Here is a 26,646-nt window from a genome sequence, read left to right as displayed (position 1 = left end):
TGCGTACCATGGGAAGTGTTTTTTATTCCTAGGTGAGGGTACTGGTGTCAAGTATGGTTTCATAGGAGGTGAGTCTGTGGTTTGACTGAAATGGGAGGTTATAGGGGAAAAGCTGGGAGAAGATACGTGAGAAGCTGTGTTGTTTATTGGGGAGAGGGTTAGAGGAGGTTGTTGGTGTGTATTGGTGTGTAGGAGTATGTGAAGATATAGCTGTAGTGAGGTTGAGAATTAAGAGTAAAGAGGCTGGGCAAGTTAGGAGGAGCAGATCAACTGTGATAGTGAGCTTAAAATAGTAAAAGTGAAATTTGTGTGTTTGAATGCAGTATCAGGTGTAAATAAAGATTATGTGATGTGTGCAGCTGAAGGTAAGGCTGGACATGTTTTGAATTCAGAGTGGGCTTTGATAATGTGGTTAGGTGTTTTACCTTGCAGTTTGTGATAAGGATGGGTGGGAGAGATGTGACTGGTCAGTAGTAAAATTATTTTGCAATGCTAGTTTATGTGTATAGTAGAAGAGAAGGTAGCAAGCCTGGAGTTAATTTAAAATAGTTTTGAGGTAGTGATTGTATTGTGATGGTAAAGTACAGTAAGATGCAAAAAAGGATAGTAGAGGGCATGTGAATTCAAGGTGATGGATGTAAGGAAGAGCGGATAAGTTTGGCTAAATAAAAAAGTAAGATGTGCATGAATTGTGGATGTGGACAAGGTAGAGTTGTATATAATTTGATCATAGGAATGGGGGGGGGGAGTGGTTTGCTTAGGAGAAGAGTAGAGGTGCTGGGGGAGGGTGGGATATGAGGGACATGCAGGGGAGGAAAGCGAATGGAGCGGGAAGAACTCCCCCCAAGATGGTTTACCACCATAAACAATCAGTGAGGTAGGATGTTCATGGATACAAACGACAAGGTGTCTGAACTCTAAATACTTGTCTTTAGTCACCGCATTTAATTTTATAGTTATGGGCATTTCATTGTCTTTCCAAGGGTATATTACACTGATAAGAGTGAAGTATGCTGAAGTGTTAATGTAGATTCACCTTCAGCAGTACAAGGCTTGTGAATGTGGGTGGTGTGGGGAAATCCTTCCAGCAGATTCACCACTACAAAACAATGCACACTAGATGTAACAAATTGTTATTTGCTGATTGCCTTACATAGATTTAACTTTTTGTTCCTTGTGAACTTTTGTCATATGCAGGTGAAATTCAGCTGTACAAGTTCTTTAGGTAATGCGATATAAGTCTGACTGCTGCTGCAGAAGGTATATGTGCTTGTTTCACTAGGAGGGAGAGAGAGAGAGAGAAAAAGTTAATCTTAACAGAAATCTGGCAGAGATGTCCTTTTCACTCTTCAGTCTTATTTGCTTTTCATTTGGAGTATTCATGGATTTACTTGGTGTGGTATTAAAGAGAAAATAGCCTTGCTCGCAAAATGTATAATAATGTTTTTATGTACTGTGAACAGAATATCCAAGAGTAGTGAAATATTTTGAAACCATTTTAGGCATTTTCTGGATACAGAATATATCTGGATAAAACAAATACAATAGCAGTAAATGTTGTGCCCTGGGCATGTTACTGTAGCAGTATCCATATTTATAAGGACATGACCAAATGAAATACTTGGGGATGTGAATTGAAAGACAGTGTTATGTCAGCTGAAGATTATAAATACAGACTGAAGTGGAAAAAGATGAGGGGGAAGTGTATTGTGGGGGAGGGATCGGCATTTTGAATGCAAGCCTTTAAAGAAAATAGTAAATCTGTAAAGTGGCAGCAGATTTTATAAAGACTAAAGCAGTGCTGGACTGTAACAGGAAGAGTCTTCCTATATGGATATCACAATAGTAAAGGCACAGATTGAGCAGCAGGTGGCTTGAAGTTGCTGGAGGAAGTGAGCAAAGGAATATTGGTACTGGGAACAGTGCATTGGGTGGGGAAAGTAATAGAATGGGAGGAGGCTAAGCAAGCATTTGACTTGCATGTTGGTGACTGATAACAGTAGCGCAGCTGATGACGTTGTTGCTTCACAGCAAGAGGCTTTCCAGTTTATTTCTTGTCTCCGGTACCCCCTGTGCAGAGTCTGCATGTCTTGCCTGTGTTGGCAAGGGTTTTCAGGTTTCCTCCAATATTTCAGACACTAAATTGGCTTTAAGGTGGATGGGTGGTAGGGTGTATGTGTGTGTGGGGGCGCTATAGAATAAAACTGCAGCAGGGCTAGCCAGCCACACAATGGTGTGAACATTGGCTCTAAGTGAGTGCCAGTGCTAAATGACACCCCTACCCCATGTACAGAAGTGGTGGAAAAGGGTTTATGAATGAATGGTTAAATCGACTGATAGGATATAGACAAAGTGAGAGGTAAAGAGGAATAATATGTGAAACACCAGCCTGGTGGAATTTCTAGTGGACCCACGAGTAATGCTGTGATTTAAAATTAGAAGTTATGTACTCACCATAACGTTCCATCTGAGTAGGTGTATTCATTTGTCTGCAACCTGTGGGTTATGGATCCGATATCGGATCCGAACCGGCATGGTTTTCCAGCTATGGATCCAAGCTCTCAGCTCCTCCCCTCACCCATAATGCCCTGCTCTACCCTCATGACCTCAGATCGAGTTTGCTAAAGCAACAATACCCTAAAAAGGGTAACACAGAATATGCAGGAAACTGAAAGGCCAGGGGGAAAGGAGGGCGGGATGGTTGCAGACAAATGAATACACCTACTCAGATGGAACGTTATGGTGAGTACATAACTTCTAAATCTGAAGTAGGATATTCATTTGTCTGCAACCTGTGGGACAGAGTCCCCAGCTACCTGAATCTTGGGCGGCCATCATGGAAGGATATTCCGGAGCACCGCGGAGCCAAAGGATGCTCTACCCCTAGATGCAAGATCCAACTTATAGTGGGAAATAAACGTATGAGATGAAGCCCACGTGGCTGCTGCACAAATATCATCTAGAGGAATCCTAGCCTTGAAGGCTGCCGAGGTAGATACTGACCGGGTTGAATGGGCATGAACACCTCCGTGCGGGCCTTCCTGAAGCTTGATAAGCCAATAAAATGCACTATGAAATCCAGCGGACAGAGAAACTTTAGAGATTGGCTTGCCCAAATTGAAATTTGCAAAGGAAATAAACAGCTGGTCGGATTGCCTATGACCAGCTGTCCTGTTCAGATAAAATCTAAGTTGCCTGTGAACATCTAATGAATGTAACTTATATTCACCTTTGTTTTCATATCTAGGGAAGAAAACAGGGAGGTTAATAGATTGATTGATGTTTGCTTCAGAAGCAATTTTAGGAAGAAAGAAACGGTTGGTCCTGAGGGAGACACGGTCCGGATGAAATACCAAGTAAGGAGGTTTAGCTGATAAAGCTTGAAGTTCAGAAACTCTCTTGGCTGATGTAATGGCTACCAAAAAGGCTGTCTTGTAGGACAAGAATTTGAGATCCACCGTAGCCGCTGGCTCGAAAGGAGGAGCGGTCAAGGCCTGTAGGACCAAAGAAAGGTCCCAAGGAGGAACTGCTTGTTTTATAGGGGGCCTGAGAAGAAAAGTACCTTTAAGAAATATTTTACACAATTTGGCTGACATAAGAGGCTTGGAGTCATGGCCAATGTGATAGTGAGAAATTGCCGCCAGTTGAACTTTGACTGTGGAACTGCTGGCACCATCATAAAGAGAGTGGTTAGAAAGTCAAGCACTAAAGGGAGAGGAACCGTGAAGGGATTCAGGCCTTGCCGCTCCGCCCACACAGAGAAAGCGTTCCATTTGCTTCGTAAACCTTTCTAGTGGATGGTTTATGAGCCGCCACCAAAATAGCCTTTACAGGCTAAGAAATACCGGAGTCCTTATCAAGAGTGGAACTGGAGCAGCCAAGCCGTCAGCTTCAGGTTGTCCAGGTTCGAGGAGGAATGCAGGATGGATGGGATATCAGATCCGGATGGGATCTAGAATCCAAGGAGGATTCACCGAGTGAGACCTTAGGAAGGGGAACCAGATCTGTTGAGGCCAGAATGGAGCAATGAGAATCATTCTGCAATCCACCCGAGAGGCTTTCTGAAGAACTTGCAGCATCAGAGGCAAGGGTGGATAGGCATACAGAAGACCGGGTGGCCAAGCATGCACCAGAGCTGCCTCTTGGGGTACCTCCGGAGGAGGTATTAGAGCGAAAAAACTGTCGCACTTGGTGTTTGAGGGAGAAGCAAAAGATCGCATGAAGGGGTTCCCCACCGTGCGAATATGCGTTCGCTACTTGACAATTGAGAGACCACCGTAAGGGGTCAGAATGGTGCGACTGAGCTTGTCCGCTAGGATGTTGGACCGACCGAATGTGCGTTGCTATTAGAAAGCGATTGGTGGAGATTGCCCATTCCCAAACTCTCATGGCCTCTCGACAAAGAGGGTAAGACCTTGTTCCCCTTGCTTGTTGATGTACCAGACAACAGACATGTTGTCCGATTGAATCGCAATTGTTCCCAAGGGAAGAAAGTCCTGAAGTGCTAGCAACGCTAAGAGCACTGCTCTCATCTCTAGAACATTGATATGCAGTAAGGTCTCTGAATCGCTCCACGTGCCTTGGACTGTCCGGCCAAGAAGTGCCCCCACCCGAGGCGGGAGGCGTCCGTGGTCACCGTCGCGAGGGGGGCAGAACCACAAAATGGGCGGCCTTTGTGGAGATCCGGAGAGTGGAGCCACCACAAGAGGGACCGCTTGCAAGCCTTGCTGATCGCTATGGGATGATGCATGGGGAGAGCAAGGTATGACCACTGAACTAAGAGCGTCCACTGTAGAATGCGCATATTGAGCCTGGCAAGAGGAAGAAGTGCTATAGCCGGTGCCATGGACCCTAGGGCCCTCAGGACCAACTCCGCTGGAACTGAACTTGACTGGAGAATGGCCCGCACCTGGAGCTGCAAATTTAGAACTCTGTCCGCAGTGAGGAAGGCTCAGAACTCCTTGTGTCTAGGCTGGCCCCTATAAAATCTAAGAGCTGTGTGGGCGCCAGGTTGGACTTTTTTGTATTTATTGTGATGCCCAGAAAGGGAGCAAGATGGAGAAAGGAGTCTCGCGCCAAAAGAAGTAGATGCCTTGTTGGGGCGGTAAGAAGCCAGTCGTCCAGGTAGGGAAAGACCTGCACCCCCTGAAGCCTCAGGTGGGCCGCTACCACTGCTAGTACTTTGGTGAACACCCTGGGGGCTGTGGTGAGACCAAAGGGAAGGACCCGAACTGGTAGTGACTGGCTCCCAGCCGAAGCGGAGAAACCTCCTGGAGCGCCTGTCCATCAGGATGTGGTAGTACGCTCCTGAGATCTATCGAGCACATCCAGTGATTTTCTCCCAGAAGGGGAGAATAGATTGCAGAGTGACCATTCGAATTTTCTTTGGGGACTGCCAGATTCAAAGAGAGAGGTCTAGGATTGGTCTTAGTTCCCCGCCTTTTGGCACTAAAAAGAATCTGGAGTAGAACCCTGATCCGATCTGGTCTGGGGGAACGGGCTGGATGGCTCCTTTCTTTAGCAGATGGCCAATTTCTGCCAAAGCGGCCTCCCGCTGACCGGGTGGGACGCCTGGGAGGGACTTCAACTTTGGAAGGTGAAGGAAAGGAATGCGATATCCCCTGGATATGATTTGGAGAACCCAGCGGTCCGATGTTATGGACTCCCATGCCGCTAGGTGCCCCGGAACGTCCCGACTGCCTCCAGAGTAGAGCAGTCGGGCAACCCCTCAGGGTTGCTGCGCGGGCCGTTCAGAGAAAGGTTCCCTGGACCCAAGTTTCTGGGAGCCCCTCTGCCTCTAGGGCGGCGTCCTCCCTGTCCTCCTCTGCCACGGAAGGACTGGTTGTCCGGAGCAGGCTGGGACTGCTGCGACTTCCGAACCACATCTTCTTCTGACCCTTTGGTTCCTAGAATAGGGCCTCTGGGGTGCAGAGAAGCGATTCTGACGGCAGACAGCGTCTTCCGTCCTTCGCTCTGGGTCAGTCTCGCGAACGGTCTTGCCAAACAGAGCAGAACCATCAAAGGGGCGTTCGCAAACGCGCCTTGAAGGGCTCAGAAAAATGAGGACGGAGCCAGGCCTGACGCCCAGTGACCAGTCCTGTCCCGCAGCTCTAGCGGCGCCTCCGTTGCATGGGAGAGTAGCCGCATAGAAGTATTTGTAACTGACCTAAGAGTGGCCATACGGGTGGAGTGCAGAACTCTGTCCTCCTCGAAATGGACTCAGGGGGATGCAGCGATTCCTTAATAAGATCTCGCTGCATCCGAATAACATGTGCCAAATAGTTCAGCGCCCTTACTGAGAAGGTCGCTGAACTGAACATCCGCTTCCCCAAGCGGTCCATCATCCGAGACTCCTTGCTCGGTGGGTGGACTGAGGGACTCTCCTGAGCCAGTTCCTTCTTTGTGGCCGCCGCCCAACATGGCATCTACCGGAGGCCCCTTACTCCAATGGGTCCGGTCGGATGGCGGACTAAGGATCCTATCCGGTCTTTTGGGAATTGGCTCCACGGTGTCCGGTTCCTTCCACGCCCTGGTGGTAATAAGGTCCACCAGGGGGTCGGCAGGGGGGGACACCCAAGAGGTAGACGGGCCCGTTTGAATGCCTCCAAGAACACGGACTCGTCCGAGGAAGACTTGGGGCAGACCACCCCCTTATACGAGTATTTCCATGATGTCTCCAAAGGAGACATCCTCGGGGTGACCGTGGGGAGCCTTCCCTTCCTCCAAGTCCGTGTCTTCTGTGAGAGACTCGGGGAGTCAATGTGCCTCCTTTGCAGATGCTGAGGGACCTCCTCTGGGGGCTGTCAGAGGAGTCCTCAAGCAGCAATTTGCTCCATAGGAGCAACTTGGGGCACAGAAACGGGCTGTCCCAGGGGCCGGATGGTGGAAGCCTGGCCCAGTGCAGAGGGAGCGGGACGGAGCCGAAACAAGTGCCGGGGTCCGAGACCTCAACAGAGCCCTCTCCACTACATCAAAAGCAAGGGGAGCCGACCACCAAAGGATCCGACAATCGGCTCCCTCGGATCCGAAGAGTGGATCGGAGCCGGCGCCGGCACTCGGATCCGAAGGGACAGTGCGCCCGACACAGACGGGCCGAAGGAGCACTGATCCCCGGATCCGGCTCGGATCCAGGCTCCGAGATCGGGTCCGACGCACTCGAGGGCAGGGTTGGATCCGGCAGTACTATCGGCGCCGACCCACCCCGCCCGGCTGCTCGGCTCCAGCTGCTCAACCCGGATAGCGGGTCGGAGAAGGAGCAATAGGCTTAAAAGGGTGTTGAGCTCCCCGAGGGGAGGCAAGAGCACTCCCATCTGCATCTGGGCCTGGATGAACCTTCTCATCATCCGTCCAGATCAGCATCAGAAAGGCTATGGGTAGATCTCGACGAGGCTACCGAGGTAGGCCTGGAGTGCCTCCTCGATAGCCTCGACGGAGATCGGGTCTCCTCCTCCTCAGGACCCGTGAAAACAGACAGGGACCGGAGCCGAGAAGGAGGAGATCAACCGACAACGGAGCCGGGAGAAGCCGCTTGGCTGGCGGGCCGAAACAGAGGTCTCGCCCGCCAGGTGCTTCTCCCTCCGGTCCTTTTAGCAGCATCCCTCTCCTCTCCAGAAGCGGAGGTTGAGTCCCAGGAGCAGGAGGGGGTGCCACAGCGGGAACAACTGTAGCCTCAGTAGACCCCGAGGAGCGGAGGCCGAGCCGAGTCTGGCGGTAAAAGACCCGCCAAGACAAGCTTGGACCTCCGCTCCTCAGTGCCCTGGGGGTGAACCCTCCACCTATGGAACAACCAGATGTCAGGTGTTCTAGCCTGAGACACTTAACACACCGAGTGAGGCCATCAGCCGGTGAGAGCTTATGGCCACACTCGAGCATTTAGAAAGATAGATTTTGGCTGATCAGCCATAATCTACAAGCTACTAAAGTAACTTAAGAGTAACTTAAAAGTAACTTAAAAGACACACAGGCCTACACACACACTCTACGGAACAGCGAGGAGGGAAAAAATTACTTAATTTAACTCAAAGTACAATTATTAATGAGGGAAACCTAATCTTTCACACAAAAATACACAAAAAATTCAAAACTTTCTGTCTTAACAGGTAAAAATACAAGCACTTAGCTGAGAGCAAAGAACCCAAATCCAGTCACCAGCGCGGCAAACGAGATCTGGGGTCATGAGGGTAGAGCAGGGCATTATGGGTGAGGGGAGGAGCTGAGAGCTTGGATCCATAGCTGGAAAACCATGCCAGTTCGGATCCGATATCGGATCCATAACCCACAGGTTGCAGACAAATGAATATCCTACTTCAGATCATGGGTTATACTCTGGGCATATAAGATTTTGCTTGGTAAGTATAAAAGTCAAGCAGAGGAATTGAGAAAGAATTGGGAAAAGAGGATAGACAAAAATTACAAATGAACAATAAGAGATTTGTAGGTTACCTATGTATGTGAAAAAGTCCAGAGTTTTCAGGATATTTACATGGAAATGTTTATGCATTTTTTTTTAATGGAGAGTAGACTTCAAAGGGTCTTTCCCCAAAAAAGGGATTATGTGTTGGGAATGTGAAGAAGTGAGAGAACTGGGAACATGTATTCTGGGAATGTACAGAGCTGATTTTAATGACTCCTTACAGAATGATTTGATACAGATGCTGGGGGATCAGTTTGTAGTAACTAAGGAAATGATGATTTTGAGTTTGTGTTTGGGGTTAGAAATGCCAAGACATTGTAACTCCTTAAGTTTTTAATGCTGTTGGAAGACAGAAAAATAATAATAAAATGGAAATTGGAGTAAACAAACTTCAACAGATGTATTAAATATTGTAAATGAAATTAAAGAAATGGAGATGGGATGTTTAAAGGAGGGAGGAAGTAAAGTACATATACATAATTAGTATCCAAACATGCAAAATAATAGGATGTGTGATGTGGAAGGGCTGATTAATGAAAATGTGAAAGCATGATACTAAGTCTAATATTGAAGCTATGACAAAATGTGTATTGTTTGAAGATGACAGAGGGAAATTTTCTTAAAATATTTATCATTAACTTGCAATGCAAGTTCATGTACATTAATGTGGTGATATATATATTTTTAAACAAGTTTACATATTCATGCCCCTTTTAATAGCTCCTTGCTGGCCCATACATATTTTCCTCTGCTGAGATCCTTTCTTATTCAGAAGTTCCTCTCCTTGTACCCATTCAAGATGTTGCTGTGTCACCCTTCAAGCAGATCCTTCAGTCACTCAAACTGATCACGCCTGGCTTTTCCAGCTCCATTGAGAGTATTTTCCATCATTTCTCCTCCAAGGCCTTCTACTAAAACCACATAACTTTCTTTGCTGCCTGGGCTTCTATTAAAAGCATAGATTCCTTTACAGCTCTTACTATTGTGGCATTAATCCTGTCTGAAGCCTTTGATTGTAAACTGTATTGCCCTTGCATTAAGATCGATTTGACAGCCATTTCAAACTTCATTCTGGGGTTAACCGTGCTTCATTTGCATCTCCTATTTAAAGTGAAGTGGGGTGGAGGGAAGAGCACTTATGTATAAAGACCTTTTAAAGTCTTAACGCTGGGTGAAGGAAAATGCAGAATAGACTGTTAAAAGAATAAATGGTATAGCTAATAGAGAATGTGACAATCAAAAACAAGGGCATAATGTACAATGAGATAACTGTAAGTAATTAGTAGCAGTAACAGATTAATGCAGCAACAAGTAGAATATGTGCCATACTCATGCTGGCTGATTTCAAGTAAGAAAATGTAAATTACAATCTGCACGAATAGGTAGGAATAGAAAGATGAGGTGAAAGAAAGATGGAAAAATAAAGTAAGGATGGCAAAGAAAGAGGGGGAGGTGAAGGTAGGGAGAAAATTTGTGGTAGTTGATAAGGGGGAGGTAAATGGAGAAGAGGAACTGTAATTTGCTATAGAACTGAAAAGGTAGAACAAGTGTGGTTTTAAATAAAAAGAGGAGATGGTGCAGGAACAAGGGAAGTGGAGAATGTTCAGGTTATAGTACTGCTTTTCAGGCAACCAAAAGCTGATTCTTTGATTAGCAGTTTTTTTTTAAGATTAGCTGAATTGCAGTTTATGAAGTAGCTTCTTTGATTAGGATCTTTTTGTAAAGATTTGCTTATTTTTGTTTAGGAAGTAGATTTTTTTAAGTTTGCCTGGAGACTCATGGATTTGAGGTCTTGATACTCCAACTGTAGTCTGTTGGATGGTAGTTCTAGGCAGTAGGAGAGGGAGTAATACAGGAAAGTGGCAAAGGTTGTAGTTTGAAGAATGCATGGTAAGGTGGCTTGTGAAGAACCCGAAAGTCTCGTGATGAGTTTTTAGGAAGAGTGGACTCAGCAGAACTTCAATTCTTTGTGCATTGGAAGCTATTTAACTTTTGCTCGGATATGGCAATGGTGTTCAGGTTTTAGTGAGAAAGTAATGAATCTATATATGTTATTTATTTACAGAGGTTTGGAGTTCTGTCTTGAGGCTGAAGCTGTTATGGGAGGCACATATTCAAGCTGAGCAAGTAGAACTCATTCCAAGTTATGTTCTGCTGCGTGTGGATAATAAGAGAGAGATCTTTCTGGCCCAAAAAAAGTAGTTTATGTATCTTGGCATAATGGTGGAAGTTAAGGTTTGAGTCGAGATAAACTCCTAAGTCTCCAAATTGCTTTGTTTCGATTTGTGGTTAGTTATTGCACTGAAGGCTTCAGTTTTTTTGGAACTGTTAAAATGCAGAACTCTCATGTTCCATATAGCATTGTTTCAGTCTTTTTGATATTGGATTAGCTTTCTGGATCTTGAGGACTTCAGCAGTAGACAGAGGTCTTCCTCCAGCTGCTTTATAATGCCTTCACAGGAGGGGTGTAATTTGTATATTACCATAAAATCTGCCTAGTGTCATGGATGCTTGTGGGAGATCAGCAGCAGGAAGTATGTTTGCAAACAGGGATAATAGGATGGTATGTAGGGCTTATGCCTGAAGAACTCTACTAGGTAGTGTTGCTAAGGGCAAGTCTGAAATAACAATTTGGACTTTTAAAGTATCTGCTGATTTGGAAATTGAAAAACCTTGACCGGGCTTATTTGTTTTATTTCTGCCTGTATCACTACCTTATGGAGTAAAGTGTGATTCCTCAAAGACGAAGGTTTTGGCAGGGTCAAGGAATATAGTCATTTAAGTTTGTGTTCATGTTATGGAGAACTTTTTCTGTCAGAGTATACAGTGATGTCATGGTGTTTCTTCTTGCCCAGAATTCATGCGTGTAGGGAGACCACATCTTAAGCTTTTGTAAGTAATCTGAGAGCTGGAAGTAGGCCAGTTTTTCAAATATTTTACCAAGGGTTTGTAGGATGGAGATTGGTCAAAAATCATTGGAAGCTGATGGTGTAAGACTTTTGGAATAGGTTTGGCAATTGCTTGTTTCCAAATTGTGAGCATTTTGTTTGGCAGAGGCATGCATTGAATATGTTTAGGAAAGGTTATAGCATTTGTTTACATAACGTCCACCCCTGCTTCGGCAACCTATCAGAGCCTTCTGGGAGAGTTTTGAGAGTGTTTATCTATTATAGGTATTTGCAGTAAAATAGTGGTGTATATAGAGGTGGTTGTGGGACTTGTGTAGAGTGAGTGTTCATGGCTGTTGAGTAGGGAGAAGTTGGAAGAAAACTGACAAAGTTTAAGGAGGACAGTTTATTTGAGAGCAGGTTACAGTACTGCAAGAGCACGGTTGTTTTTGAATGCCCTGTGATCTATTGAAGGTTATATTTTTGTGGCTTATGGTTGCTTTTTTGATAGGTGTCAAGGGACATTTTTATATAGCTTGTAATTCACCCATTATTCACTGCTTTTGTTTAGCTTTGAGAAGTGATTTTTAGGAAAGCATTTTGTAGGTGTGGGAGTAAGGTAGTTGGGGTGGGGGTGGGTTCAGAGTAAGGGGCATTGATAGTACAGCAATTAGACCAATTAATTTTGGCTGTTATTGTTTAGTGCTGTGGGTTGGTTTTTGTTTTAGTGTGGAAAAATTAATGGCTAGGTTATTGTTTAGTGCTATGAGATTAGTTTTTGTTTTAGTGTGGAAAAATTAATTTAATAGGTACTGGTGACTGGTAGCTTACAGATGGTGATGCAATGGTTGTTGAGGGAGGGTGGTAGTACATTAACTGAGGCAATACTGATAGCAGAGTTTGTAATTTTAAGATCAAAAGAGAGTGCTTATCAGTTTTGAAATTGTCTAGTTTTTCATGTAATAGGTGTAACACCTACATTGGAAAAGTAGTCTTGAATATTTGTTTTTATTGGTCTAGGGAGTTTAATACTGAAGTTTGTAAGAAGAATAGTGGGTTCATTTGGTTTAGTATGCTGAATTAACTTCTATAGGAGTGTACATTTGTTGTAGTTTCTTCTAGTGGAATATATGCCATGGATACTGACATGGGGTAGATTTGTTGATCCAGAATATGATAAATACAGTTAAGCTCTTTGTCATTGGAGGAAGTGTTTTGGGCAGTCAGATTTGCTAAAAGGTTCTTAAGAGGATAGGTGCTGCCTCATGTATGCTCTCATAATCTGGCATTGAAAGATGTGTGTATAACCGGGAAAGTGGTAGCCATTTAATCCGTGATAGTTGTACCCACAATATTAGGTGTATGGCTGGCTAAGTGAGTGAAATTGCTCTAGCTTATCTTCTAAAGTCTAAAAGCAGCCTTTCTGGAGAGCTCTACCTCGGAACAGGAAAAATCACGGACCTCATATTCAGAGGAGGAAGCTCTTGCATGGATTTTCCAGAAGTTTTTCCCAGGGCATCTGATTTGGTGACAGCTCATCTTGGATGAAGGATCATTTTCATCATGGGAAGCTAAGGAGATTTCAAATACTCCGATATATTGGCCTTTTCAGTTTGTATAGTGTGAAACTTTTAGCCATTTCTCCAGTATTTGAGGCTTTGCAGGATGTCTTTGTTGCATCAGCAGAACTTAAGTCACCCACTCCCAGGAAGCAAGGTTGATTTTATATGGTCCATGACTCCTTCAAGTTTCTGGATAAGAATCTGAAAAGGAATATTTGATGTTATGTAGTCCAATCTCTCCTTCATTCTTACCCGTGGGTTTGGAGCCGAACCTCAGCTCCAACTCGGCCATACTCTAGCTAAAAGTCTTCAATTGGCTCATGGTTAAGAAGTATCCCATCATGCAACAGGTCTATTTCCCCAGATCTCGTTTGCCGCTCGTTACGCTCAGACGTGGTCTCGCTTTTGGCCATGGCTAAGTATACTGTTTATAAACTTTTTACTTGTTGCTTAAAAAAGCTATTTTCATAGCTCTCTATGTGTGTGGTAGTGGTGTTCTACTGCCTTTGTTTTCCTTCTGTTGCTGTTTTTGTGGCCTTTCATTGGCAGTTTTGGTATCCCGTTCATTTCCTTTCTTCCCACGGGCTAGGCCCGTTTCAGTTAGAGGACCTAGTCCTCCCCATTGTTTCCGTGTGGTCTTTGGTTTGGTGCTCTATTCTGTTAGCTTATTAGTGTTTTCGTGTCTGGCTAGTGGTGCCATCCTGCCTTTGTTTCCCCGGGCTAGGCCTGTTTAAGTTAGAGGACCTAGTCCTCCCTGTAGTCTTTTTCCTGCCGGTTACTAGGCTGTTATTAGAGGCTCTAGTTTCCCGTGTGGGGTTTAGTTGGGTCCAGTGTGTGTACGTATTGCTTTGTACCTGTGTGTGTTCTCCTTTATTCTGCATGTCCAAGGATTCTAAGGAACACAGGCCTTCGGGCTTTTAAGTGTGTTGAATGCAACAATAAAATGTCTTTGACTGATGGGCACTTTGTGTGCGTGTACTGCTTGGGGACTACTCCCCTCCAAGAGTCCGGCTTGTTTTGTCATTCCTTCAGTCCCCATGTACTACAGGAGAGGAAGAACAAGCTCATTTTGAAAGGACTGCTTAAACCCTCCTTCGAGGAAGACTTGGCTAAGCCTTCCAGTGCCTTATCCTCTCCAGCTACAAAGGACAAAGACTTCTAAGAAGCGCTCTCTGGCTACGTCTGTTTCTTCAGAGCTGCCAGAGAAATTTGCTAGAACAGCTTCTCCTTTGGTTCCATTGCCTTCGGTGCCGACAGAAGGTAGTGTGTTGACTAAGTCCGTATCGGCTCCCAGCCTTTCGGAGCCGGTCACGGATATTTTGGTTTGGAGCCAGTCTCCAGTTATTCGACCGGTTTCTCCTTCATGCAGGTCCCCTTCTGTAGGGAGATCCAGATCTCCAACTATATCCTCCAGGTCCTCGAGGACCCTTTCTGATGAGGACATTGACAGAGGTGGTGAAGGAACTCTGTGTTGGCCAAATTGATTTCGGCTCCGACCCAGTCAGCTCCTGAGCCTATGGCCTCTTCATCCTTTGTTGTTTCTCCTCTGAGCCTTTCTCGGCCTTCGGAGCCAGAGTTGTCAGTTCCATCTGGTGCCGTTAGGTCAGTTCCAGTAGCCTCACCTGGCCTCTTTGTTCTGATTTCTGCTCCAACCCCGTCGGCTCCATCCACAGTTCTCTGGTCAGACTCGAGGGGGAGGGCTCGGATTGATCTTCATTGGTTCCGAGCCTTCCTCTCAGTGCTTTGGCTCGAGTGAGCTTAGACCCAACTTCTGCTTCGGATCTCATTTCCTCGGTGCTGAGGGCTACTACTGCATCCTCTACAGTTAGTTAGACTTTGGAGCCGGGGGGGAATCAGCCTTCGAGGTTGAGGAACGTGCTGGCCAGGTCGTCAGCTGCATCCTACAGCACCAGTACTCTTCCCTGTCTGGCACCGATGTCTGTTTCGGATCACCCTCTATCCCTGGACAGCGGAGACCCAAAGCCTCAGGATACCTCCATGAGTGGTCCCCAACTTTCTGATGTCTTCCCAGAGTTTTTGCCTGAGGAGCCTGCCAGAAAGAGAATTGTGTAAGAAGAAACGCCTGTACTCCCCAGATGAGTCTCATGTCGGACACCGACCTTGAGCAGTCAGAGGGGTCCCCCAAGTCATCTTCTGAAGATGTCTCTTTTTCAGATATCCTTGAGATCTTGAAGCAGAGAGGTGGCTGGCTCTCCAAATCCCCTTCTGATGAGGAGTCTGTGTTCTTGAAGGCTTTCGGGTCTCAACCCTCCACCTCTTGGGTTTCTCCCCCTTTCAATGAGCCTACTAGAGCTAGTCTGTCAAAAGGTGTGGGAAACTCCTGACACTGTGGAACCGGTCCCTAGGAGACCCATTGAGTTTTTGTCCACCCCCACTGACAAGGAATATCTAACAAAAGGCGTTCCAGTAGATGCTATGGTGGTGGCAGCAGCCACCAAGAAGTAACTTGCTGAAACGTCCTCTACCATCCATCCGCCTAGCAAGGAGTCCCGGGCTATGGACAGGTATGGGAAGCGTGTGTTTACCTCAGCGGCCTTTACACTGCGGTCGCTGAACTACTTGATGCATTTTACAAGGCTCAAGAGAGATCTCCTAAAAGAGATAGGAGATTCTCTACAGGGTAACATTTCTGATGCCGTGGCACAGAAGATCAATGCACAGAGGTCTACCCTAAATTCCTTTACCAAGTCCTCCATGAGGCTGATCTCATATGCAGCCGATGGAGCGAGTAGGGCAGCGGGTTCCAGAGTGTCTCTTAGGAGGCACTCCTGGATGCACCTGTGCAGTTTCACGGAGGCCTTCAAGTCTACGTTCACCAACGCTCTCTTTGATGGTTCATCGTTGTTTGGAACCAAGGTGAAGGACACTCTCACTAGGTGCGAGCAGGAAGAAAAAACCCCATCTGCCATGGGAGTCCATTTTTCTATGCCTTCTAGACCTTACCCCAAGGGCCAGAAGGGTGGAAAAATGTGGTTCAGGAAGTCGCAGAGGTTTTTTCAGGACGCACAAAGTGATTCCCCCTCCAGAAGCAGGGGAGGGGATGGAAATTCATGTAGATGCTGCCCTAGAGGCAGAGGAGGCCCACGTAACCAGGGGGACCGTGATTCCTTTTGTGGTTCTCCCTACCAGCGCTCCTGAAGGGAGGGCCGACTGTGCGTCTCTGGAGCCGGTCGGGGGTTGCATTTCTTTATTCCCAGAAGCCTAGCAAGATGTCACCCAAGACGAGTGGCTATTAAAGATAATTTCTAGAGGTTATCATATTCCCTTCTCTTCTCACCCGCAAACCAAGAGAATCCCAGACGTTTCACCCAGTTACAGGGATTCTGCAACTTTAGAAATAAAAAAGTTGCTGTCAAAGAGAGCCATCCAGCCTGTCCCCGCAGACCAAGTAGGATTCGGGATTTAATCCAGATTCTTTTTGGTGCCGAAAAGAACAGGAAACCCATCTTGGATCTCAGCCAATTGAACCTTCATGTACAAAAGTCCAAGTTCTGCATGGTCACCTTACAGTCAATACTCCCTCTGTTAGGGAAAGATGTGTGGATGTGCTCCATCGACCTCGAAGATTCTTATTTACCATATCAAGATGGACAGGGCATAGAGAGGTCATCTACGCTTCCGGCTGGGAGCCAGTCATTTTCAGTTTCGCGCTCTTCCTTTTGGTCTCACCACAGCCCCCAGGGTGTTCACCAAATGCATGGCAGTGGTAAGGGCTCACTTGAGACGTCAGGGATTCCCAGTGTTTCCGTACCTGGATGACATCCACTATTGGGATGCCACCATTACACTGTGCCAAAGGTTAGGAATTACTTTAAATTGTAAAAATCTGCCTTGTTGCCCTCGCAGCATGTCACTTTTATCAGCGCTGAACTGATGAGGGCCTTCTTACCAGAAGAGAGAATTCAGGCTCTATTACAGCAGGTCTACGCCTTACTACCATTGAGGAAGGTCAAGGCAAAAGTGGTCCTCAAGTTATTAGGGACCATGGCTGCCATGATCATGCCAGTTCCCCTTGCCAGACTACACATGAGGGTTCTTCAGTGGCTGCTTTTCGCCCAGTGGTCACTACAGCATCTTCTACTCTCCCATTCTATTCTGGTTATCTACACGTGCAAGCAGGATCTACGCTGTTGGCTTCAGGCCAGCAGTCTCGACGTGGGCAAGCCTTTTGTTCCATCTTCTCCAGTTGCCATGGTGACCACGGATGCCTCCCAGATCAGGTGGGGGGCATTATCTCGGCAGGACAGTCCAAGGCACGTGGCAGGATCACAAGACCCATTTGCATATCAATCTGATGGAGAGGAGAGCAGTGCTATTAGCGTTGCAAGCACTTCAGAGCTTTCTCCCTGTAGGGACAATTGCAATCCACTCAGACAATGTCAGTGGTATGGTATCTGAACAAACAGGGAGGAACCAAATCATACCCCCTTTGCAGAGAGGCACTTCGAGTTTGGCAGTGGGCGGTGTCTTCCCAACGCTTTCTAGTTGCAACGCATATACCGGGGAAGTCCAACCTGATTGCCGACAGGCTGAGCAGAGCTATACTAATGCCTCACAAGTGGTCCCTGAACAATTTTGTTGCAGAGAAGATATTCCACAGATGGGGTCAGCCTTGCTGCAATCTATTTGCCAGCCCCCTCAATGCCAAATGCAGCAGCTACTTCACCTTTTCCCCCCGGAGGGGGAGACACCCAGGGGTGCTCTGGTTCACGATTGACCCTCCGGTCTTCTCTACGCCTTTCCACCATTTCCTCTGATATCAAAGGTCATTCAGAAAGCACAGTCCTTGGGAAGAAAAATTATCCTCATTGCCCCACACTAGCCTCGTCAGATTTGGTTTCTCTTTCTTCAAATCTATCTAATGGACAAGCCCTGGATTCTGGACCCATCTCCAGATCTGCTGACTTGTATGTCAGGACAGTTCCATCCCTTCATCCAGACCCTCAAGTTGACAGCTTAGCTGCTCCAGTTCCGTCCTTGGTCAGGTTTCATGATTTTTCCTCGGAAGTGGTCCATATTCTATCATCATCTTACAAGCCTTCTACCAGGAAGATTTATTTCAGTAAGTGGAAGAGATTTTCTATTTGGTCCCGTGAAAGACATATTGATCCTTATCCAGAGCCTATTTCGGCAATATTAGAATTTCTTTCTCAACTGTTCAGTCAGGGGTCAGCTGCAGCAACCATTAAAGTGGATACCTTTCACGTTGCTAATGAGCCCAACCTTATGGCTCATAGGCTTTGTAGGGCTTTTCTGAAAGGGACATTGTTATTCCGACCTCCAGTCTTTGATCCAGTAATGCCATGAGACCTCCATTTTGTATTGCAGTAGCTCATCTCAACTCCCTTTGAGCCTGCAGCTACGTGTAACATTAAATTCTTGTCATGGAAGACAGTATTCTTGGTAGCCATAACTTCAGCTAGGCGGGTCTCTGAACTCCAAGCATTATCGATTAAGCCACCTTATTTGGCGTTTCACAAAGATAGGGTCTCCTTAAGGACCAATCCTTCCTTTGTTCCAAAGGTTGCCTCTATTGTCAATATCAACCAATCCATTGAGTTGCCTGTGTTTTTCCTAAATTCTCCAACAAGGCAGAATTTAAGTTTCATCAGCTAGATGTTCATAGACAATTGCATTTCTATTTACATAGGACAAAAGATTTCAGGAAATAAGATCAAATGCTTGTCTCGTTTTCAGACACTAGACTTGGGATTCCTGTTTGTAAGGTAACCTCGTCTCGCTGTATCTCCGATTGCATCTCATTTATTTATGCTTCCAGTGGCAAAGAATTACCCTTTAAAGTGAAGGCTCATTCTACACGACCTGTGGCTACCTAAACTGCGTTTCAGGTTAGGATGTCTATGGATGATTTGTGCTGCAGCAACATGGGCTTCGCCTCATACCTTTATTAGTCACTGCAAATTAGATTTGGTCTCTAGAGGCAGATCTTCCTTTGGTTCCACAGTGCTCAAGAGTATTTTTCACTGAGCCACCCAAGATCAAGGTGCTAGGGACGCTGTCCCATGGGTACGAATGAAGGCGAGCTTGGACTACATAACATCAAGAAGTTATGTACTCACCATAACGTTCGATGTATGTAGTCCATCTCGCCTTACATTGTTACTAAACCTCCCTCCTACCCTCTCCTGGAGGACCTGGAGGTATAGTCTCTAGGTGTCAGTAGTCCTTTCTGTTGGGGTTGTTCTTCTCAGAGAGAGAGAGAGAGAGAGAGAGAGAGTGTGTGTGTGTGTGTGTGTGTGTGTGTGTGTGTGTGTGTGAGTGTGTGAGTGTGTGAGTACGCACGCGCTTGCAGCAAAAAAGATCTGGGGAATAGACCTGTTGCATGATTGGGTAACCTCTTGGCCACGAGCCAATTGAAGACTTCGAGCTAGAGTATGGCTGAGTTGGAGCCGAGATTCAGCTCCGAACCCACGGGTAAGAATGTAAGGCGGGATGGACTACATACATCGAACGTTATGGTGAGTACATAACTTCTTGTTTACACATATGTCATGCAGCTATTCAGTTCTGTACACAGACTCTAAAAGATTCTGAATGGAAATGCATTATTTGTTAGAATAGTATGATACGAAATATCTCAAAATTGAGAGATTTAACTTTCTGCACGGATACAAGCCCTTTTGTATTCTAAAATAGAAAAAACATGCAAGGTTCAAAGCTTACATAACTGTGATAAAAGCCATACACAAATTTTCAAGGTAAAAGGACTAAATGGGTGCAGATGGGAGGATAGCTTAAAATATTTTTCATGCTATTATCTTGCTGCGATTTGTGCTCACTTTCAACAAGGTTATTTCCGGCTATGTTCCATACAAGTACATGTTCTGTAAAGTACAGGGTACATAAATTTATTTCAAGGTTGCATGATTAGAAGAAACCTTTACCACCCGTTTGCTAAGCTTTAATGAACTCTTAACAATAGTCAAGCCATGCTTTAGAATGGAAAGGAAAATATGAAACTGCAGTATATTAGAATAAGTTATTAAAGTAATATATCCATTACAAATCCCATTGGAGATCTCACAGTGGTGTCCTTGGATGCTGAGAAAGGGTCTAACTTGGTTCCAGCTCTTAATGTACTTCTCAGCGACCAGAAGAATGAAAACTTGGACTGGATTTAGAAGACTGTTTATACAGTAACAACTCTGGCTCTTAATTGGAGGATACATATGATACAATGTCAGGCTAAACTCCTTAGTCAGCTGAAAGAGAAAATAGGTGGAATCTTTGACAATAGTCACGAGATGAGGATTCTTAAATTAAACCAATTACCCACCTGACTGACTAAACATGCCATTAAGTGTAGGCATACTGCTGTTGATGCAGCATCTCTAACTGTTGCCACAGAGTCCGTCATTAGGAGTTGTATCTGGATTGGCGATACCAAGATGTCAAAATGCAGTTCCATGATATTCCCTTCGATAAGGGTTTGCGTTTTGGCCTCCTGCTCATGAAGTATTCAGAGTGGCGAAGGAAAAGGAGAAAAAAAAACTTCAAACCACTACATCCCCCAGTACTTGGACATGATAAAAATTACTCTTCAAAGAGCTAGCCCCTCTGCCATCAGCAGGGTAAAGGCAAGCATAGAATCCAGGATGCCAGGAGGGTTAAGTCTTGGAAAGGAAGCAGCCGTGACTGTCTCATACTTCTCTTGCGTCCCCTCCCTAAATTCAAAACCTCAGACCAGCTTTCAGAATTCCCCTGACACTGCCATTCCTCCCTTCTCCCTGACAACAACAGGAAAGTAGAGACCAGCTGACCTTATTTGTAGAACAGTGTAAAGAAATTGCTAGACAAATAAGCTGTACAAGGTGATCTTGCAAAAGTATGGAATGCATTTCCTGTCTAGGCCAAGGCTCCAAGGGATTATAGCAGTACCAAAAGGACAGAGGCATTTGATGCAGTCCTTATTTGATTACTTTCTTCAGCAGGAGGCAGAGAGAATGCCAAAGGAAGAATAAGGCACAGGCTTCAACTGTAAAGACATTTTCTGGTTTCTGGAAGGGTTGGTCCATGGAGGCCCATTTTAGACTTTTCAAGACTATACAAATAATTGAAAACTCAAGATGTTAAGCTTCAGTATGTGAACCTCTGTCACACTGAATGTGAAAGATGCATGACTTAATATTCCTAATCACATTAACCACAAATGGGATTCTTTGGAGTGGCCATTGTGTCAGACGTCTTTACATAGTATCTTGCTCCAGTAATTGCCTGCTGCTGAACCAGGGGCATTCAGGGATAACATTACTCTGAGAAAGGGCTGGAGAAGACTGTTGTGTTTACCCTGAGCTGTCCTTAGAACATTGGTCTTCAGAAAGATTAAAATTGGACCTAGGAAGACATGGTTTTCGTGGTGTCTCTGTTGGAATTTCCAGTTAGAAAGAATTCTTGCTTCAGGACAAAGTGTGATATCTGGTGAAGTACTTTATGGATATGTCCTAAATGATTACAGTCTCTTTGAGGTAGTGTCTGTGTATCTTTGCATATGTGACATCACCATCCATATGGTTCCTTTAGCAAGATTCCACTTGAGGAAACTGCAGTGGTACTCTTCAAAAGGTCTGTCGTCAACACAACCAGTTACTGCAGGAGATAATTACTACATTGCCTTGTATAAAGTAGTTCTCGTAATGGGTTCATCAAGTTTAGAAAAATTATGGTGTACCTTTCAAGCAGGCTTCAGAGCCCCACACTACAATGCTTGGGGAAGTGGATGCCTTCTCTGTCAGTTGAGAAGGTCTGTTTCTATATGATTTCCCTCCTATGCTGCTATTCCCCATCAAAAAAAGGGAAGAGAGGCCCAGGATGCTCCTAATGTCACCCTTCTGGATGTGTTGGCATTGGTTCTTCCTCATAGTGGAGATGGCAAGGAAGAACAGTGCCTCAGTATGTGAAACTCTTGACTATGTTCAAGAAGTCCATGATGCACCCTTACCTGTAGGCAGTCATAATGACAAAATGAATAATATGATCTTGTAACTCTTCAGGCCTGTAACATCATGAGGAAAACTGGGAAGCCTGATGCATGGAAATCTTACCTAGTAAAATGGAAGAGATGCTCCCTATAGTGCCAAAGGAGGGATGAAGTTCTCATTTCAGTGACTGCATCAGTGATCCTACAATACCTGTTCGAATTGTTCAGAACAGGAATGGATGGTGCCTCTGAAGATGCATGTTTTGTCTACACACATTGCATCCATCTTTGGCCTCGTTGCTACCAGTTAATCAGATTCTAAAGAGGGTGTATTACCTAGAATGAAGGCACTGTAGCAGCTGATTCAAAACACAGGTTTCTTACCCGAGTACTTTTGTTAGCAGCTACATTTATTAGAAACATCTCAGAGCTGCAGGCACTGATGGACAAAGCCTTTTCCTCTCACAAGGATCTGGTCAGTTTGTGGACAAGCCATTCCTTTCATGCTTAAAGTGGACACAAAGGTATCTGTAAACAAGTCTACACATTTGCCTGTCTTTCTTTCATTAATATACAAAATAATTATCATTTCATTGGATATACACTGGCAACCGAGATACTACCTAGCTCATACCAAAAATGCAAGATATATGGGTCAGCACTTTGTGCCCTTTGCAGTTAACAAGGAAGGGAAACTAGTCCCTCAGCTGACAATTTCCACATGGCTGGCTTATTGCACTTTTATTGTTGCTTTTTGGTAAGACTGTCAAGGGGTGTATGAAATCATGCAATGCAAAGGCTATGGCCACTATCACAGCCTTTCACAAAGACTGAGTACTCATGCCATGCAGGAGGCAGCCGCTTGATCATCTCTACACATTTTCCAGGCACTACAGACTGGACATCCCTTTCAGAAGCCAGGCAGATTTCACCACAGCTGTTCTGAAGGGCTTTGTGCAGTGTACACATGGACACTAACTCACCACCTGAAGGTCAAAAGCTCTGGAATTTTCTTGGAGGTTACAGATATTGCAGCAGTGATTCATATGAAGATCATGGTGAAGTTGTGTAAGGAGCTAACCATGATAAGTAAGATCACTGTTGCAGTGGTATTACCAAACCTCTTCTCATAGTTAGCATTCTAGGTCTAGGATGGATACTACTACATTCTCTCCATAACTTGCCACACCCACCTTAACTTGAGGGCCTCTAGTCCCCTCTGGCCCAGACATGATTCAGGGAATCTCCATGCACTTGTGGCAAAGAAACCCTGGAGAATAGGTTGTGGTAGAACATCCTTTAATGTGAGGAGTTTGCCCTGTAGACAGCTTAATGGATCCTACCTACAGTTGTTTGGGCAAGAAAGAACTAAAGACTGCATGGATTAATTTCACCTTTATACTGAGGACATGCTGACTTCCTGGGAAGCAGACATCTGCCATCGGGGGGGGGGTGTAAAGGGTACAAGGCCCTAGAAGGTGGGACACATGTAGGTTCTTCTGCAACCAGTGGTTATGGTTGCTGCAGCAGTGATCATACTGCAACATCTGTTACAGTAATGTCCTTGTACAGTTCTGCTTTTGAGCTGCTGTGACCTCAAGAAAGAAGATTTCTGAATTACAAGCCCTCACATGCAAGCCATCTTGTATAGTTTTTCATAATTTAAAGCATCCTTCTGAAAATTAATCCCTCATACAAGTTTAAAGTAGTCGTTGCCTTATGTAAATCTTAGTCAGTCATATCTTCTCTTCAAACTCTCACAGTGAAGGAGTGTGTCAACTCTTTCTGCTTTGTGCTCGGGCAACTGCAATTTTACATGAAGAAAAGATCAGGAAGTCAGATTAGGTTGTTTTCTTCAAGAAAGGGTTTCTTTGATTACAGACAGACGTTCCTTTTCAAAGTCGTTGTGCCACTGTTGTATCTTTGCTATTTTAGTACGGTAAGTCTCTCCAAGGCATTGTTAGAGCACATTACACTAGACTAGAAGAAGCAGCAGTTTACTTTAGAAATTTTGATTTTTTTTTTCAAGATATTTAAGAAGCTGCTATGTGGATTACAGGCTACAGCCTTAACTAAACCGTACAAGTTAGAAACATTCAAGAGGCAGGATAGGTTTTGGCCACTGCTGTACTGCAGGTGATCCTGTAACTGTCCACCTCCCAGGGGTAACCAAGTACTGCTTCAGATTTCACCAGAGTGATATATGATTCACTGTTTAAAGTGGCTGTTCTGAAGAAAACTGTACAATTACATGACCCACTGTTACAAGTATATCTTCAAAATGGATCACTAACAGTAAAGCTCTCTTCTCTTGTGGAGGGGTATATAGTTATACCCTTCCCATGGTACTGCACAGTACTAACAGTTTATATGGATCCAATATGATATGAAAACCTCTTTCACTGTTGTAATAATCAGCTCATAAGTGGATTTTGTCTCCTGTATAAGCACACATTCCTTAAAAGTGCCTTCAAGGCAGGAGTGCATGCCAGTACCAGATTTCAATGAGAATCATCACTTCTGTATTACTTGCATACATACATTTGCAGATACAAGACCACTGTTGGCTTCCACAAGTAAAAGGAGCATCTTGGAAAATCTCCCTAGAAGGCTGGTGAAGCCAAGTATTATGATTTACTGTTGGTGAGTTTTCCTTGAAGATCCACTGTTTATGGTAAATATTTTACAGAACTGTACTTTTTCTGCTGTTCATTTTAGTGTAAGTCTGTATTCTGCACTGACAAATGAATGTTACATCAACATGTTTCTTTGCTTTTTCCCCCAGGTCCTTTTGCTTTCTGGATTGCAGTATTTGAGATGTTTCGGTAAGTGATTATTTTTCTCTTTCTCTTTGGTTGTATTCTCAAACCACCAGCACTCCACACATGCATGCATATACACAGTCATTTTCCCTCATCTGTGGAACTGTCTTATTTTATTTTTTTTTATTTCATGTACATGTATACTGTAAAAACATTAAACATTTCTTTTTCAGTCCTTTGGTTAAAAGCATTGTTTTTCCACTTTTCTTTTCTTTTTCTGTTAATTACTGTTCGGTTTCTAGTTCTATGATATTTTAAGTACAAATTTTATATCTTGCAGAGTATCTATCTGTTTTTATAGGAATACTTTCCTTTGCAGTTTGCTACTACTGTTTTGATCACTGAAGCTTCACTGTTTCAGTTGTCACTTAGTGATCACCGACATTTCTAAACCTACTTTTGCACTGCAGCATGCAGTGCATAAACTCTCAAACAGCCCTTTCCCCCCACTGGGAAACATTTTGATCATCCTTTTCATATTTAAAATTAACTGTAAACTTTCCATTTTCCTTGCAGCCACGGCATAGAGGTAAAAAAGTTTAACCTCAGTGACTCGGGCAAAGCATCTGTTGCAGCCATAGGCTTTACTGGGCTTACTGAGGCACAAGTGCAAAGGTGTCCCATTAAGGTCTGTGGATGTAGCTTATATTAATGTATGGTAAAGTCGCAACTGGTGAAGCTAATTTTTTTGTGTCATGATTTAATAAAATGTTTATGAAACTTATTAAAAAATGGCCCCACCCCAAAAAAGGAACGCCAAGCTGGAAAATGCATTGCAACAGTTACTCTGCAAATGCCATGATGTAAATAGAAATGTGGCAAATCACTTTAAAAGCTAACCTGCATATTTATTTTTACAGTGAAGTGTCTGGCTTATGAATTGTTGCATTTTTGTTGTGGTAGCCCTACCACCAAGAAAAGTTTGCCATTTTATCTCACACGTTTTAGTTCAGATTTAATCATGGTATGATTCCTCTGTTTTTATTTGTATAAACAGTGTGCCACCCAACAGCAGCCCCTAAGGCAAGACAACGTACCAAACAGTAGTCATAGGTGATTCTATAGTCAGGCACACTGATGTCCCGCTCACCAGGGTGAACAAGGAGAAAATTGCAGTCAGCTGCCTGCCGGGTGCCAGGATCCACCACATAACACATGCACTCAAGTCACTGCACAACAAGTACAAATACAGCTCTGTCATTGTCCATGTTGGAGTGAATGACTTGAGACATACCTCCCTGGAGTACATGAAAAGAGACCTGGAAGAGCTCTTGGATCATGTGGCCCAAGCAGGTATGACCTTAGCCCTCAGTAGCATCCTGCCTTCACCCAGAATGATACCACAGTATAAGGACAAAATGATTGACTTCAACAGTTGGCTAAGCTTCTGGTGTCATTCAAAGGTGATCCAGTATCTTTCTGCCTGGGACAACATGATCGACCAACCACGATGCTTTGCCAGCGATGATCTGCACCTGTTGCCCCTGGGATTCAGGTTACTGGCTAAGGCTCTTGCCACCCTTGTAGCGCCTTTTTTAGGCAATGCTCAAAGGATAATGCCACCACCGTAACAGGTACGAGTATGCAAAATCTGAAGGTAATGCTACTCAATGCTAGAAGTCTAAACGTCAAAATGCACACTCTCGAGGCACTCCTAAAAATGGAGAACATCGATATCTGTGCAGTAACTGAGACCTGGTTCAAGGCTCCAGAGAGCACCCCTGCAATACCAGGCTACAACTCTTACCGCACTTTTCAGCCACCAAACCAGGACCGAAACACTAAAGGTGGAGGAGTGTCCATATTCACCAAGGATATATACACCTCCAGGCTTTTTGCAAAACAAAATGCATCCGAAATTCTCCAGATGCAGTTAACACCAGTTAAGGCTGCAATCCAAATTGTATCTTGCTATAGATCCCCCACCATGCCCCAAGATTCTCACTGCACCTTTCTAAACAAACTGGAAAATATTAAGATACAGCCAAACACCCTAATACTG

General features: G+C 44.7%; 1 protein-coding gene across 3 annotated transcripts in view; it reads left to right on the top strand.

Annotated features, from left to right (window-relative positions):
* The window catches only part of LOC122792248 (phosphatase and actin regulator 4-like), a 2,537,344-nt gene that overhangs the window by 362,244 nt on the left and 2,148,454 nt on the right, over window positions 1-26,646 (top strand). For all 3 annotated transcript variants that reach the window (XM_044059998.1, XM_044059995.1, XM_044059996.1), the window contains exon 2: window positions 24,608-24,647. The gene's annotated coding sequence lies outside the window, so the exon portion shown is untranslated. The remainder of the gene's footprint in view (window positions 1-24,607; window positions 24,648-26,646) is intronic.

Source organism: Protopterus annectens, chromosome 1.part2 (genome assembly GCF_019279795.1).
Source record: "Protopterus annectens isolate FY-2018-M chromosome 1.part2, PAN1.0, whole genome shotgun sequence".
NCBI classification, from domain to species: Eukaryota; Metazoa; Chordata; order Ceratodontiformes; family Protopteridae; genus Protopterus; species Protopterus annectens.
This window is presented reverse-complemented; position numbering and strand designations above follow the sequence as displayed.